A 14,717-nucleotide genomic window follows, 5' to 3' on the forward strand; every position below is an offset into this window, starting at 1 on the left:
CAAAAGAGGATTAGACTTATAAGACAAAAACATTCTTCATTTAGAAAGCATTTACATTTTCTTACTCTAGTGTAGCATTGTAAGCATTGACAAGGTTCATACTATCCTTAAGTTGTGTTCCTTGCATCCATCTAGCATCTTCAAAATGATATTTGTTAAATTTAATAAGATACTGTTGGATAATCTTACCATATCTTAGTACCTTGTCTTCATGTCGAAAAATCGATTTGGGTTGCAGCACCTCTTCTTGATCTTCGATCTCTAGCGGGTCCTCAATTATTGGTTCTTTTGGTGGCTCGCCTTTGTAAGGCTTGAGTAGGCTCACTTGAAAAGCATTGTGAATGAGCCAATGGTTGGGAAACTTGAGTTGATAGGCCATCTCGTTGATTGGTTTTAAGATTTGGAAAGGACCATAGTATCTTTTTGCTAACTTAGCATAATACTTTTGGTGGCCCGTAGGATTTTTGCCCGTCGTTTAGCTCAATTGAGCCTTGGGAAACTTGAGTGGGACCCAATCATTTTCCTTGAAGACTAAGGCCCTTATGTGCTTGTCAGCAGCAGCCTTTTGCCTTTGTTGGGAGATGGATATAGCCTCCTTAATCAACGACGAATATCTTCCCATGTACCTTAAGTAGTAAGGGACTTTTAGGTCTTCCCTCAACGATTTTAAAAGGAACCTTTCCTATAGTAGTATGGACAATGCTATTGTATGCATACTCTACAAGAGGTAAGTACTTCTCCCATTGGGCACATTGATCTACTTCTGTAACATAAGTCTTGAGTAGATCGAGAATTGTAAGGTTGGCTATTTCACTTTGGCCATCCGTTTGTGGGTGATAGGCGGTGTACCTAGATTCTCAAAGAGACCCTTCCAAAAAAAATTGGTCATTCAAGGATCTCTATCTGACACTATTGATGTTGGCAAGCCATAGTGTTTAAAAATTTGGGGTATGAAGAGGGTTGCCATTTGGTGTGCCTTGATAGTCTTTTTGCCAAGTATGAAATGTGATTGTTTTGCTAAACCTATCAACTATCATCCATATTCCCGTATTCCCATGGATAGACTTGGGCAATCCAAAGATAAAGTCCATGGATATGCTCTCCCATGGTGAATCAGGAATTGGCAATGGCTGGAGTAATCCAGGTTGCTTCCCCCTATCATACTTGGTCTTTTGGCATACCACACATTTGGAACATACTCTTTTATGTCCACTTTCATGGTAGGCCATATCTTCTACCCATCGTACATGAAATCTGTTTTTGATACTGATACAGTTTAGTGTTCAATAGTCCACACACATGCGGTATGTGCCATCTTTCTTTTGCACTAGAAGGAATGTGAACAAAAGGGAGAGGAACTAGGCCTCACCATCCCTTTATCTAGCATTTCATGCACTTACCTCATAATCTCCTCTTGTTGAGCTTGAGAAACTCTATAAGGAGGTTTATTTGGGCAGTGAGCTCCCAGGTAGAAGCTCTATGTTATGGTCATCATCCCCTCGTTTTGGAAGTAGCCATGTCCTTGCTCCCCACACTTAAAGCATTTATGGTCTTTACGAAAGGCCTCTAATTCTTCAAGAGAGAGCTTATTTTTACCTTTGTAAGCTCCCTTCTCCTTGGTCTTGTTGTTGTTGGTGCTTGTGTTGGTGTTTCCTTGGGAAGAGTTTTGAGCATTTCTCTTCCCTTTAGTTTCATTTCAATCCTTGTTTTCCATGGGCTTGAAATATCTTATCGCCCCTTGTTGGAAATCGATCCTTGAAGCAACCATAGTGTGGTGGATGACTTCAGTGATAGTGCTAGGCCGTTGTGAGTTGACATACTCAGTCATTTCTTTAGGTAATCCTGCACAAAATTATTGCTTTTTTTCAGTAAAGTCTATCCTTTGAAAGACTGTAGCTTTGAGATGTAAATCCCAAAACTTGTCTACATATTTGTGGATAGACTCATTGAAGAGCAGATTCAAACTTTGCCATTCGATGAGCACTTTGTCCTTGGCATCGCTAGCAAGGAATTGCTTCATTATGGAAACTCGTAGAGTTTTCTATGTTCTTAGGGTTTCACCGTTCCCACAGAGACTAGCCCACCATTGATGGGCAGACTTTTGGAAGTGCATAGCTACATGGTATAGCTTGGAGGACTCTGTGAAGCCCTCGTCTCCAAAGGCCGCATCGAACTATTGGATGAAGGCCAAGAGTTTGTCTGTAGCACCAAAGATGCCATCATAGGTGAGAAAAGAGATGCTCTTTCCTCCCTCCTTGAACTTATTTAGCTTGTAAGACCTTTTCCAAGCAGCATGGGACTTGGGATGTCCTCTCCTCTTGTATTCTTTAGGAGAATAGTTGTTGCTTTCATCGAGAGAGGAGGAAGATGGAGAAAAGGTTGACCTCTTTCTCGTCTTTTTCTTCCTTTGGCTCCTCCCTTCCTTGTCATAATGAAGAGGAGAAGGACTATGTGGCAATTGTTTCCTCTTAGAAGGAGTTGGTAATCATTGAGACCACACTGTCTTCATGGAGCCACATCCTCTGAATCACTTCTTTCTCTTTCAATGGTTTCCTCTTCTTCTTCACGCTGCGAAGTTGTTGGGTAACTTCGGCTTGTAGGACAGGGTTGCCCATAGCTTGTTGCAGTCTAGTGACAAGGTAGTTCACGAGCATGGGGGCATCTTCAGTAGCACCTTCATGTGCAAAATCAAAGTCATCAACATTTATTCTACTCTCTTTATTATTTTCAGCCATGCTAATTAACTTATGTAAGTAGTACTTTGTGCTTTGGTACCCTCAAAACCGTATTTGCTACCCTTCTCGACTCCTGAAAATCGGCTCTCAAGCAACCACACTCGTGGTTTAGAGATTGTTGATTGCAAAGAGTAGTGGAGAGGATCTGACAGTGCCTGATGGATTATGGTTCCTATCGAGTTTGCTATTAGCTCAATAATGGTTAAGCCAAATGCAAGTCCCGAAAGACTCCATTATTAAGTCTATAGTTATCAAGGGTGTACCTCGAACTAAGTTCTTCCCACTCACAAAATAGATCCCTGTCTCACTTACCCTCTTGAAATTAACAAGTCTAACATGTCGTGACAACTTAAGGACCTCTCTTCTTAAGCAAGAAAAGAGAAACCAATAGTTGTGATACCAATGTAACGGAATTGGACTTGTAACATGGAAAGTAGCGGAATTAAAATAACTATAGTAATCATTTTTAAGAGAATTCTTCAAGAGAATAAAGAGAAGACTTGATGATAGATAGCAACATATTCATTATACCTAATTAGCTTGGCATGAAAAATACTTTGCAAGAGAGATAATTAGTGAAGTTGACAATAGTTGAGGACCAGATTTACTTGGAGTCGGTCCCCCGTTCAAAAGGATTTTGTATTATAGATTCTCCCATAATGAGAGACTTGGTACAATACAAGCTTTGCGTTCCTTAAGACCTAATCGATGCAATGAAGATGGAAAGCTTCATACATCAAAATTATTCCCTTAATCAACTTAATGAAAGCATTAACTTGTCCTCGGTCTCAGTCCCGAGACCTCAAACACCTTCAAAGGTGGAGAGAGCTAGCAAGGAATTAGGGTATGGAAGAGGAAGAAGAAGTAACATACGAGAAAGAAGTGCCTTTCTCACCATAGATTACTCTTGTAGTTTAGCTTAGCATAGTAATATAGATGGTAGATAAGATGAGCATGCCATTGAAGTTTGGCTCTTGGTTGGATTTGCATTCCGTATCCAAGAGTTGTTGGTGTAGGCACTCAACTTCTCAAGCTTGGAGAAGGAGATAGAGTTCTTTGCTTCACACCATCACAGTGTGTGTGTGTGTGTGTGTGTGTGTGTGTGTGTGTGTGTGAGAGAGAGAGAGAGAGAGAGAGAGAGAATGAGGATAAGGATGCCCAAATCAACCCCCCTCTCATGCTTGGTCTCCCTCCCTCTCTCTCTCTCTCTCTCTCTCTCTCTCTCTCTCTCTCTTTCTTTCGTATTATTTAATTATATCATTTGTACAAATGTCCTCTTTTTCCTCTTTGAGAGAAAGAGCTTAATTATTTATTTAAATGCATCTAAATTCTCACTGGACCCCTTTAAAGCCTATCCAATAGGATTCAAGCACATCATGAGGGCAAAATGGGGAGGATCTTGACATGTGTCTTTTAGGCTTCTTAAGAGATCATAATCAAATTGAACACTTCAAGCACCTTAGTCATTTAAGCATGACAATCTTTTATGGCTCTTGAGAGATCATGTTTGAATTGAACACTTCAAGCACCTTACTCATTTAAGCATGACAAGCACCTCAAGCTTGGGTGAGGTTCCCACAAACACCTTAAGCACCTTAATCAGCAAGCACGACAAGCACCTCAAGCTTGGGTAGGGTTCCCACCTCAAGGTCAGCCCCAACTTGCTTAAGGTTCTAAGTCTAAGGACTTTTAACATTAACCTTTGGAAGTCTTTAATGAAGCTAACCCTAAGGTTTTCTAAGCTCCATTATATGCACATGTCTATATTCTACCTCTTGTTCCTATTCATCTTCCCCATATTAAATGATCAGTTCAATATGAGAAAGTATTTTTGGAATAGGTAGATATTATATTTTATGACACTTTCTATCCTTGTTGATGTGTGTGATGAATATTATCCTTTCTAGTCGAACTCTAAAATTTCTCTTCTCATGGGTGTGTGTGTGAGTAAGAAGAGGAACTGGATGAACCTTTCGATCCTTGTATATTTCTCTTGATTTGCAAAATTCATTTTGGTAGTCTCCATGTGTCTTACCTGTTTTCATTCTATCCTTGTAGAATGGATACATGCTTAGAGAGAGATGGAATAATGTCAACTTCTCAACCTTTTCTTTGCCTTGCTTGCTTTCCACACGGGTGGCTAAGCCTCTTATGATGGTCATGTTTGGTTTCATGAATAAATACAATGGTGCGGTAAGTGGTCCCTTGACAACACATCTAGAAGGGGATAGTTAATCTCTCATCAATACCCATCTATTCACGTTCAACAACATCAAAATGGAAGACGGTCTTTGTGGATTTTTAAAATTTACTTCTCTATGAGCGACAGTCACATCAAATGGCCCTGATTTTTTGAACGAGCATTTGTTGCCCAGGTTCATAATATGGTAGGTAGTAGGAAACACGCTGTGCTTATCAGTGTTTGGTTACTTTGACAAGGATTTTAACATGAATGGCTAAGCCTCTTGTGATGGTTGATGGTTGGTTTCAAGAATAAATACAATGGTGTGGTAAACAATCCCTTGACAATAGGTTGGCAGGGGCTAGTTGATCTCTTGGCACTACTCATCTGCTTGTGCTCAAGAACAGCAAAACACAAGACGATCTTGGTGGATTTTTTTAATCTTCTTGTCTAAGAGCAAAAATCACATCAAATGACCCCGATCTTTTCATGTGCATATGTTGCCCAAGTTTGTAATATGGAAGGCAATAAGGAAGAGGTTGCATTGATCTTTGTTTTTGTTACTTTGATGAGTCTACTCGGTGTGTGTATTTTGTTGCTATCCAACTACACCACCTCTCTTGATTAAGCCACATGGTAGCTTCCTATGGCCGCCTTCTAAAAAGCACCCTTAGGCCAACGAAGTAACTACCAAATTTAATTACAAATTGAGACATTTGTATTGCACTAGTGCCAAAAATAGAGCGCTCCACAAGCGGTAAAAGCCAAAAATTACACGCTAAAAGTCATGTACTCTTTCAAGGATATGGAAAGGGCATAGAGGAATTCTTTGTTCTTGCTTTGTGGATGAATCAAAAAATGATTGCTTCGCTTGGGTGTGTAAGAATAGTTGTTCTCAAGTATTGTTGACCTATTGTTGCAGTCACAGATGGAGTCTTGAATGCCAAATTTGCCGTTGTGTAGCTCTTCTCAATAATGGCTACAAGTTTTGATTCCTCATGGATGACATGCTAACCTCACGACACAACAGGAGGCACCATACATGCTTTGGCTTGCCATGCTTGCAATTGCAAGCCGCTTAATTATGTGTGTGTGTGTGTGTGTGTGTGTATACACACACACACACACACACACACACACATATATATATATATACATATATACACACACATAATACATATATACATAAGAGAGAGAGAGAGAGAGAGAGAGAGAGAGAGTCTACCTTACTCATCGGCTATGGAAATGGGGCAGAGCACTTCTTTTGGCCTCTATAGTGATGGAGACCTCGATGAGTACATACTACCTTTTTGGCTATATTTTTTTGTCTTGCCATTCAAAAAAGTGTGCATGCTACAAGTGGAGCATTGGCCTTTAGTAGAGAGAGCCCCCGCATCTCACACTGTGCTCATGGTCAGGGCCTAGGTGCAAATCAGGGAAGCCAAAGTGTAAATAGGGTAGCTCAAAGCTGCTCATTGCTACTCCCACCCCCTATAACTCTTAGCTTGGAATTCTCACTATTGCAACAAATTGTCATGAAAATTGCTTTCTAACCTTCTAAAAGTATTTTCCATCTTAGTTTGGCCACTGAAGTCCAAGGAAAATAAAAAGCGAACAAGTGAAATTGTTTAAGTGTTGATGGACCAACCTAATCAAGGCTTGGGACCAAAAGGGGAAAGTCTATAAAAGATCAAGAGTAATTGCTATTTACTTATCTCCGGCATAGGTGCAGGTCAAGAAAGGACAAATATATCCTGAGAAGCCTTGATAAAAGGTATAGGGCAAAGGAGATGACCTAGAGCAATTAGAGGAGTCTAAAAATAGAAAATAGTTGTGCTAAGTTCAAGTCATTAGAATAACTCTTCAAACTCCAATTATGAAGTGTGGGAAGCCTTACGGTAAAATTCTAACTTGCCACAAATTGTCTAAATTTATTAAATCTAATTAGGAGGTATTGGGAACAGCTTGACGGCCCCTCCAAAGCACTGTGCTAAGGTTTCACACGTAAGGTGAAGTAAGTCAAAGGGTGAGTTTTACTTTTTACAAAAGTCCATCCTAGTTTAACAGATTCTAAATTAGCAGGTAGGCTATAGCCCGAGTTAGCTTCATAAGCCTTCAAGATTCATGCATAGGTCTTGCACCCGAGCTAATTAATAAAAGGGTAAGTTTATGGTTTTTGATAAATGAAAGGAAAAAGCTAAAGATTAAGGTTGGATCAGCCCTTCTTCATTTAGTAGGTTGACTCTAGTCCTCTACTAAGCTTGGTACATGGCCAAAGTAGCACATACATGCTTTGTGTGAACTCAACAAGTGTGTGTGGTGTGTACACTTGCCAAGAAGAGTCTAAGAGAAGGAGGGGGGAGTTTTTTCATGCATAGCAAGAGTAGACAAGTGTGTGATCAAGCTTGAGTTGCATTATGAAGTGTTCACACCTCATTGGCCAAGAGGTATGTAAGCATTCCAATTGAATACTAGTTGCACCTTTGCATAAACATAAAAGAAAGGGATCGTTAGATTTTTGCTCTCTTGCTCCTCTCACACACTCTCTCAAGTGCCCAAATTGGCAAAGGAAGCTCTCTCTCTCTCTCTCTCTCTCTCTCTCTCTCTCTCTCTCTCTCTCTCTCTCTCTCATGAGAACTCAAGAGGAGACCATCATGCTCAAGCACTTGGTTATGAATGCAAATCCAAGCAAGTGAGCGCTTCTTCTTCTTCATCTCTACTATTCTATTATGCTAAGCTATGCTAAGAGCTTGCCCATGAGCAAGCGCATACATAGCACAAATTCTCTGTACTCTTTGTACTCTGTATGAGCAAGCACATACAGAGTACAAATTCTCTTGCTTAAAAAATGCTTCTTTCATCCTCATCTACCTCTTACCTCGCAATTCTTTCTCCCCACTAGGGTGTTTAGGGCTTAGAAAAGACGGTGAACACCATTTTGTTGGTTCAAGAAAAACTCTGTAAGAGCACAAGTTGTGTTGTAATCAAAGCTCTTTTTGCGAGAGAATTATAATACAAAGACCTTTTGGAGGGGGGATTGGCTCTAAGAAAATCCGATCCTCATCGAGTTGTCAATCTTAATTGTGGTGCTCTCTTTGAATTATGTGCATGATTTTAGTGTTTTTAAGTGTAATTTTGTAAAAATTTTGTAAAGAAATCAGCCTAGCACAACCTATAGACCCCGCTCCATATTCTCTTAAGGGAAACTCTCTCCTTTCATAGCTAAAATTATGTTGATTCTAAAAGTAAGAATTAGATTCTCTAACATTGGTATCAAAGCCAAGGTTTTTCTTTTCTTGCCTAAGAAGTAAGGTCCCTGAGTAATCTATGAAAGGTTGGAGTTTTTCATTGCAATAGGGTAAGTGGGACTAGGATTTATTATGTTGGTTGGTATGCCTGCTTCTAGGGTACGGGGGACATTACCGAGATCTATGGTCTTAATAATGGAGTCTTTTGAGACCTGCCTATGGCTTAACCATTATTGAGCTATTAGATGCCCGATAGAAACCCATGTCAACCTTGCACTGATAAACCCACTCCACTACTCTTTGCAAAAAACAATATTCTAAACCACCCATGTAGTTACTCGAGTGCTAATATTCAAGGGATAAGGAGAGTAGTAGCCAAAGTTTTGGAAGTGCCAAGGAAAGAGCTAGCATACACATTCAAGGAAATTTAACCATGGCACAACATAATCAAGAGAATGTAATTAATATTGACAACTTAAATCTCGCTCATGGTATAACATTTGATGATGGTTGAAGAGTGGTCAACTATCTTATTAACAAGTTACAAGATGCAATGTGAAACCCTATTTTGCAAGCGGAGGTTCAAAGCCAAATTCAAGCCCTACAAGTTCCCCCAAGTACCCAAGAAGAGAGAATTCCTACGAGGCCTCCTAGTGAGAACTCCAAAAGAGGAATCTCTTTGGGTAATGAAGAGGAGATACCAGAAAGAGAAGTCAATACAACTCACATGGCTCTGCTCTGCTGCATCCCCCTATGGGTAGACTGCCAGAGTGAGAGCCCATGGGTCATATTTAAAGTTTCGTGGCCTCTAAGAGAAGTTTATATGAAAAGCATTCAAGTTCTAAAAGAATCCACTTCCAAAAGCAGACAGCAGCTAAAAATGCGGAAATTCGTATGCATAAACGTATAAGTTAAGGGTAGGCCCCTAACAAATATCATTATGAGCTTAAAAATAAGAAAGGGGGTAGGGTTTGAAGTTCCAAAAGATGAGAGAGGGGGGGGGGGAGAGAGAGAGAGAGAGAGAGAGAGAGAGAGAGAGAGAGAGAGAGAGAGAGAGAGGTGATAAGTGTTATAGTTGTAATGTGCACCAACCTTGGGAGTGGCATCCACTGAAGACCTTTGCCATGTAGGGTTTGCCGCCTATAGTAAAATCAACCGTTTAAAATAGCCCATGATAACTAGGCTTTGATTGTGCAGAGAAACACTAGTGCAGGGAAAACCATACAGGTTCTCAGGGAATATATCGCCTTCATCTAGGCACAACCAAATCTTCCATTGTAATCATAGTATCTTAGATATACCAAAAATCTACCATTGATATGTATCTTTCATATGTTGAGCTTCATTAATCTTGTAAAATTACCTTCGTACTTTGAATGTCACTTTTACGCCTCTCTACCAAGTATAAGATCACGTATCCGTAAAGTCATATTTACAAAATTGAGTACCTAGATTAAATTTTCACTTGCAGTTATGCATAGGACATCATCAATTTAACATAATTTATAAAAAGGCATTGTAATTATGAAGTGCTCAAATCAACAACAACCATCAACTTCATTTATGAGTATAATGAATACTTTTGTTCGAGAGCTATTCTTGTTTTTCTTCCTATATATTGCCAACCTAAGATGTCAAGACAAACTAGCTATATCGATTGTGTTAGGATGGCTAGTCGAAATGTCTCATCTTGGGGGAGTGTCGAAAGTGCAAATCTCACGGAATTTTTTGTCCTCGCATGCTAATCTAAGGAGGTCGATAGAAGGAATGTGGAAATACTCCCATTAATTTGTGAAATTTGAAGGCTCACACCGCTTAAACACTCCCCCCACTTTCAAAAGAACCGTGATCCGTATTCCTTTGATTACCTTTCCCTTTACCCACCATATTAACCTCTCCCTCGATACTTTTTCCGCAAAAGTAAAAAGATCTCACTTTCTACCAAAGAAAACAAAGAAGTCAGTAAAGGGTGTCCATACCCTCTTTAGAGCTTCAGATTTTATAATCCAACCCTACACTTGAGGCCTTTGAAGGGAGGTTAAAGGTGCTTCCACAAGATCAGTATCCATGGCTGTCTACAACACCATGCTATAAATTTATATAACATCGTCGTTATCCGCTTGTTTGTACTCAAAATTTCCTACTCTCATTCTCTTTTATTGGCAAACGATCCTAGCTTTACATCAATTTTATCATTGACGGCTTCTAAAATGTTAATGCATTTAATTGTTGTTAAATTATTCTTAAATCTAGCACAAAATTGTTTCTAGTGCTTTGTCTTTGAGAAATACTTTTGCAAATAAACCTGAGTACAATACTACCATATCAGAGGCCCTTCAAGTATGAAATTTCTTAATGCATATACATCTAGCAAGATCATTTCAATTATCTTTATTGAGTAAGATCTCTCTATGTATCTTTAGACTCAAATGCTATATATATATAAAACACTGCCCAAGTGCTTATTCCACCTATTTTCTTATCTTAAGAACTCTAAATTCTCCCACCCTTTACAACATCTTCTTATACGGCAATCCCTCAGTTTGATAAATTAATGCTCATCATACTTAATTTCTTGTAAGTGATTCTCTTTACAAATATTTCCACATGGCTATATCCAAGAATAGCGCCAGAAACTTTTAGAAAACAGAGCTCTTTTACTTGTCCACATTGTGTTGTAAGTTGCAAAATCATTATCTCTATTTATGTACATTGATGAGAACTTCCAATAAGATGATTTCTCATCAAACTATACAACCACTCAATTGAGCTCTGGTGATTTCAGACGATCGTCAATATTTTTACATACTCTCGTACACCAACCTACTTCAATTTGGTACCAAACAGGTAGTAAATGTTTTATCTTGTCTAGCGAATTGGTCAAGTGCACACAAATTCACCGATTTAAGTAGTGTGTAAATGCTCATCCTAGTGTAGATTCGTTGATTTAGGCAACACCAATTATACGTGTAGATCTACTAGTTTAGGCAGCATGAGTGCAGATTCCTCGATTTAAGTAGCACACAAACAAAGAACAAATTTACACAATATCAGTGTAGATCCATTGGTGTAGGCAGCACCAGTGTAGATTCGTTGATTTAGACAGCACGAAACTAAATGTACATCAACGGGTTTAGGCAGCATCAGTGCAGATTCATTGATTTAGGTAGCACTTCTCATTGGTTAAATTCATCGATTTAAGCTACTTCGATCACAAAATCATGCTGCAATAGATGGTCACCACCATTGCCCTTAACATGATTTTGTTAGTATATAATGAAAGTGATTTGGATTTGGTCTTATATTTGGATTTGGTGTATGATGATTTTATGTCATGACAGTGTTAATTGGACTTGATTTTTATGAGATTGATTTACAGAACGATGAGTGTCACCAATGACACCCTGATACATTAGGGTATGATATATATTACTTATACTAGTGGTATGGGACACTAGAATATGTAGTATGTGGATGACGGCAGGCATAAACAAATGTATTTGTTTAATTTTATGAAATTTTCTTTCAATATATGATATTTTTGACATAGAATACTAACCGTTGTTTTTGACAAGTATGGTTCGCAGATTCTTATCTTAGCAACTGAGAGAGAGAGAGAGAGAGAGAGAGAGAGAGAGAGAGAGAGGGGGGGGGGGGGGGGGGGGGGGGGAAATGTGCAATAGAGCTGTTGAGTTGTTTAACTACGTACTTACATTTTTTTATGAGGATATCATGAATGGTAAGGAATGCTCCAAATGTTAGGTGAAATACAATCAATTGATTCATTTGTTCTTATTGTCTCCAATGAGGACAAGGTAGTGAATTGAGGCCAATTTTTCATATGCAATACATGAGACACTTAGTTTGTTTTGTTCCATGTCATTGCATGGTATACAAAGGAAGATATTTAAAGAAGAGGCTTGTTTCTTGGAAGCATGTACCCTTCATACAAATGATGGATGACAATAACTCTACTTACAACCATCACAAAACTTGTAGGTATGATAAGGGTTAAGAGATTTTTTTGACCCACGAGTCATATTAGTGTAAAAAGTCATAATTACAATGTACATGTTGTAAATAAGGGATTTTCTAAGACTCTTTGCTTGCAAGTGGCACAGCTCCTCCTATGAAGAGTAAATCCCCTTGGGTACTCATAAAGCAGTGTTTGTTAAAAAAAAAAAGGGGTTGAACGTATTTTTGACCGGCTAAAATTGCAAAATTTCAGCTAGAGTTTGAGCTTGCCTTGAATAAAATTGACAAAGTTCTACGACGTTTAGTGTAAATATTGGGAAATGCTCCAAATTTTGACCTAAAAATTGAAAGAGTTTTTTTGTTCCCAAACTCACAATAAGGAGTGTATAGATATATTACCAAAACAAAAAAGTTACAACAAAAGCCATGCTCCAATCTAGCCATGGCATCTAACAATGACGATCGATCCAAAACAACATCCTAACCATGCATCAACCGAAAAAGGGAACCACCTTAAGACTTTGAGCAGCAAAGGGATCCACTGGGGTTGCCACCAAGTAGATAGCCCTACCACAACACACTCCTTGACCACCAATCAAGGCAGGGAACCAATCGCAGAAATATACAAATCATCTTTTCTTCTTTTGTTGTTAAGCTCGTTAACAATACTAGTGCTGGTCTTCTTTCCCTTGACCTTAACAATATGGTTGAGGTCAGGTGTATTTTTATGTCCGAAGCACCACTTGTAACAGGATCAAGCTCACAAGAATCCTGGTCTTGCTTATCTTGCCACACACTTTGGCCATGTGCTCCAGAAGTAGGCAACTCCCTTCCTATCAGCCTGGCACCAAAACTACGCTCGAACGATCCAACAATACCCCAACCCGACAGAATTGGCAGTAAATCGTGCCCTTATTTTCTTCTATTAGAAAAGAAGTTTTCGACAAACTCTTCTCATAAATTGAAAGTAAAAGATCCCACCCCTTAAACAAAGTCTTCCCTTTTATCTTTCTGCTTAGTTTTGTACTATACCTCTTTTTCCAATCAAAGATTTTCTAACGAGCTTTAATGTTACATCATGGTTGCTTCAATGAAAATATGAAGATGGACTTCAAAGCTTGCTTGGGTAGGGAGGGGGGTTCACTATATGTAAACTTTCTATACCAAGTTCTTTAAAGAGGTATTTAAGAATCCCTATATCTATATATTTTTTTGATAGAAAAAAAACATATGTAATACTCTTTCTAATCAAAATAACCTTTATGTATGAAAATTTTTAGTATTTCAAATAAAAATCCTCCTAAGAATGTATATATTTTGTAATACTCTTTCTAATCAAAATAACCTTTATGTATGAAAATTTTTAGTATTTCAAATAAAAATCCTCCTAAGAATGTATATATTTTGTAACTCTATGAGAAACAACTAACCCTTAACTTGAGCTCATATGCTATTTTACCAATTTATAAACCCCCAAAACACAACCACCCCCCCCCCCCAAACACCACCTCAAAAAAAAAAAAAAAAAAAAAGAAGGCTACAAGAGGTATCCATTCTAAGTTAAATATGCTTAAAGGTTCATCTTTATGAGACAATTTCTTTTGCTCATGGTATTGAAAAGAAGATTCAATTTCCTGCAAAATAATTGCAAACCTATATAGGCCGCCCTTGAGGTGGAACAAGTTACAACATAACGAGCCAATAAATCCTGCACAGCGTGACGAGTCTGCTCGCGATATGACATGGCGTGTATAAGGGAAGTATGTGCCAGTTCCCCCAACTTGCGATCCCCGTTTTCATGCGATTCTTTGCGTTCCTTGTATTCGGCACTTTCTTTCAATATTGATCATTCGTTCGCGTCCCTCAATCTCGTGTCCCTCTTGCGTCCCGTTTTCAAGTTGCGTTCTTGTGTATGCGTTTGCTTGCCTGCAGGTCTCGTTTGCAACGCGAGTGAGCCGGCGCGGTCCCATTTCCCCGACGTCCCGAACGAGGGCGTCACACTTGGTATCAAAGCTTCGGCTTGAGTCCCCGTCGACCCGACGTCAGCCCGTGGCCCGTGGTTGTAACCACGTTTTCGACCCGTTTTGCCCGTTTTTCATCGTTGCCTCCGCGTTCTTGCCTCGTTTTTCCACGTTCTCCGCTTTCTTGGCCCGTTTTGCCCCGTTTTCACCGCGTTCCTTGCATTCTTACCCCGTTTTGCCACGTTCCTTGCGTTTTCTCCACGTTCCCCATCGTTTTTCGATGTTTTGTCCCATTTGACCCACGTTCCTTGCCGTTTTGCCCCGTTTTGACGCGTTTATCCACGTTCTTTATCGTTTTTCAACGTTTTGCCTCGTTTTGTCCCGTCTTACACCGTTTGGGACCGGTTTTCATCGTTTTTGACCCGTTTTTCTCGATTTTCATCGTTTTGGACCCCGTTTTGCGTTGTCTCATCGTTTTTCGAAGTTTTCAAGCCCGTTTTACGCAGTTTTCTAGTTTTTGACATTTTTGAGTTTTTCTCGGTTTCGGCCACCAGAGTACAACAATGGCTGAAAATCAGGAACATGATGAAGGATACAGGACCGAACCTAACCTGAA

This window comes from Adiantum capillus-veneris, chromosome 11 (genome assembly GCF_014529385.1).
Source record: "Adiantum capillus-veneris isolate H3 chromosome 11, ASM1452938v2, whole genome shotgun sequence".
NCBI lineage: Eukaryota > Viridiplantae > Streptophyta > Polypodiopsida > Polypodiales > Pteridaceae > Adiantum > Adiantum capillus-veneris.